This window comes from Motacilla alba, chromosome 4A (genome assembly GCF_015832195.1).
Source record: "Motacilla alba alba isolate MOTALB_02 chromosome 4A, Motacilla_alba_V1.0_pri, whole genome shotgun sequence".
Taxonomy (NCBI): Eukaryota; Metazoa; Chordata; class Aves; order Passeriformes; family Motacillidae; genus Motacilla; species Motacilla alba.
The window spans coordinates 14,394,284-14,397,515 of record NC_052045.1 but is presented as its reverse complement, the minus strand read 5'-3'; positions in this window follow the sequence as shown (position 1 = coordinate 14,397,515).

Genomic DNA, 3,232 nt, shown 5'->3' with positions numbered 1-3,232 from the left:
CCGCAGCGCCGGGGCTCGGAGCCGGTCTGTGGGAGGAGGAGGAGGAGGAGGAAGGGGAGGGAGGGGCGGCCCCGCTCGGGGATGCTCGGGCCGGCGGCGGGGCACGGCGGCAGGAGCTGCGGGGACGCTGCGGGCTGGCTGCCGGCCGGAGGAGCCCCGGCGCTGCCGCGGCTCGGGCTGGGGCACGGGCACCCCTGCCAGCGCCCGCTGCTCCCTGCCGGTGCCTGCCCGGGGGCACGGGCACCCTGCCAGCGCCGGCTGCTCCCTGCCGGTGCCTGCCCGGGGGCACGGGCACCCCTCGGTATCGGCAATTCTCCGCTGCGGGCTCCTCCAGCGCTATCTCCAGCTGCAGCCGTCCTTCCTGTGCTGGGACCGAGGGCTTGCGGAGCCCCCCGAGTCCTGCCCGGCCTCCTCGGGCCCAGGGCTTCAGTGTCCCCCGAGGCGGGCAGCGCCCAGCACCGCCACAGGACAGACACTTAATCCCGCTTTCCCCTAAATTTCCTGTGGGTGTTCCTGCTCCAGCAGCTGCTCCCTCCCCGTCTTCCCTGCTCCAGCTCCCGCTAAAGCCAATATTTGGGTGGGCCCGGGGTGGCGCCAGGGTGCAGCAGGGATGTCCCGGCTGCCCGGGGAGGTCCAGGCTGCGTGGCTCCTGGCAGCAGCAAAACTGAGAAAAGGCTGGCTGTGGTGGATGAAACCTCCAACCCAGATGGCCCAGCATGCCATCCCCAGCAACTCCAGTTGCCTGGGACAGAGCAGGACTAGAATTCCTACTGGGAATTTCTTGTGATACCATTTCTTCATGCATGGTGAACCTTGCTGGACTCCTGAACAATTCCTGCTCTGCTTGGGTTTGTGTAAATGTTTGTGCATCCAAACCCAGCTCCATGGGGATGCTACCACTGAAAACTATCCTTTCCCTTTCCCTTTCCCTTTCCCTTTCCCTTTCCCTTTCCCTTTCCCTTTCCCTTTTCCTTTCCCCTTTCAGCTTTGTGAGGTGCCCTGAGCTCCTCTCTGTGCAGAGAGCTGAACAACATCTCCTGCAGGAGTCTTGGAGCTCTCCCGTGTTGTCATTCCCTGGGCTGAGGGACTGTAGTGGTTGCCACCTGCCTGGATGGAATTGAGGCAGAAGGAGCTGAGGAGTGCTGGTGCCTTGGCTCTGTTCCCAGAACAGATGGGGAAACTGAGGCACAGTGTCACACCCTGCTAGGACGTGGGGAGGGTGAAATCAGCCTGATTCTCTTGGCTTGGGCAGCCTCAATCATGAATCATCATCCGGGTAAGGAGAACATCTGGAGCCCATCAGGGCTCTGCTCACTCCCCATTCCCAGCCCAGCTGCCCTTCCCAGCACTGACCTCTCCTCCTGCCGGCCGAGAAGGAACACATGGACGGTGTGCCTGTTTCTGTGGAATTTTCAACACAGATCTGTGTGTCTTGAAATTCAAGCACGAGGCCTAAACTGTCTTCCTCAACATCCACTTGGGCAATGTCCTGCTGGTCAGGGCAAGCAACCCTGCTGAAATGGGAGTTTGTTGAATTTTTTGTTTGGTTTTCAGGTGATTTTCCTCTTGCTCTGCCTCATAATGCAGGTTTGTTGTGGCAGCAGTGCCCAGGTCTCAAGGCTGGCTTAGCGAGGAGGATTTTAAGCCAGGTAAGTGCCAAGGGCTTTTCCTTTTGCTTTCTGTGTGCCTTGTGTGCCTTTGCCTCGTTTCCAAACCTTTTTCTGTAGCTGGAGAGGTGAGAACACCTTGCCATTGAGTGTGAGCCGGGACCCAGACTCTGGGAGCCAAGGGATTCATAAAACCATCGTGTAGTGCAACAACCTCAATAAATGACAAAAATCGGGTCACTTAGCAACTTAAACTGGCTTTTTTTTTTTTTTTTTTTTTTTTTTTTCCTAAATAGATTGTGTTTTCTTGAAGTCTTCTGCCAAATATTTAGTGTGAGAAAATTGCAAGGGCCCTTTCCATTTGAAGCAAACTGCACCATGAAGTCACCACATTATTCTGATGACCAGGAGCGGGGCTGGCCAGGGTGGGAGGGCTGGAAATGAGGAGCCACAGCCCCGTGATGGCTCTGGAGCTGTGCACAGGCCCAGGGAGAGATCCCGGGAGAAGCAGTGCCGGAGCATTGTTTTGGTTCTCGGCGGGACCGGCTCCCCCGGCGTGGGCAGAGCCGGGTCCAGGGATGCTCCGGGCGCAGCTCGGTGCCGGATGTGCGGAACCCTGGCGCGGGGAGCCGCGGGCTCGGCATCCCGTGGGAAACAGCTCCGCTGGCCAGCGGCCGGCCAGGAGCGAGGCCAGTTCTGCAAACACTGATTACAACCAGATGTCTCAGGGATTGCCTTCCCTTCTCCGGCTCCGCTCCGCCCCGCGGAGAGCATCCCCTCCGAGGAAGGGGAGGCGTGCCCGGGGACACAGCTCGGGTGGGCTTTGTGGGGCTTTGGCTCACTGGGTGGAGGGGTCAGGGGATGGTGGTGCCCAGACCCTGGAGGGGGTCAACAGGCGGTCCTGACCTTCTCCCCAGTTTGTCCCACGGCCTCTGCCTTGTGTCTTCCCACCAAACAGCTGGTGATTGAGTGAGGATCATCGGCTCTCCACACAACTGCGTGTCCCACGTTGCATCCCTGGACGCTGGTAAATCCAGAGCAGTGCATCACCGGCTGGGCCAACCCCAAGACCTTCAGTGTCCAACAGCCAAATTCTCTGCTTTTGCACAACTGCTTCTTACTGCTCCAAGACCTCTGGCGCCAGGGCAGCACTCGGCTGGAGCCCACAGCCGTGCGGGTGAGCCAAGCGTGGCTCCTCATGGACAGCTTCTGATGGGAGCAGCTCCAGCTGCCTCACCGCCCCTCACCGGGGGCTCGCTCCTGCCGCAGGGTGCTGGAACCCCCCGTGCCCAGCGCGGGGACCCTGCTGGCCTGCCAGTGCCCGCTGGAGGGTGCTCTCTGCCAACATTTGCACCGTGGATGCTGCTAAGCAGCTCCTGAGGAGAAAAAAATAAGGGACGGGTTGGAGCCGTTTTGCTGGAATCTGCGAGAGACAGCACTGGACCCTGCTGGGCACCGCGCGGGATCCTCACCGCGGCCACACGCCCCAGGACCAGGTCCTGCCCCCGTTTGCTCCCCACCCTTGATTTGTGCTGCCAGGCTCTGCTGTGGGCAGCGGTTCTGTGCCCGGGCCGTGGGTACACACCTCCAGCCCGCGCTGCCCCTCTCCGCAGCCTCAGAGCTCC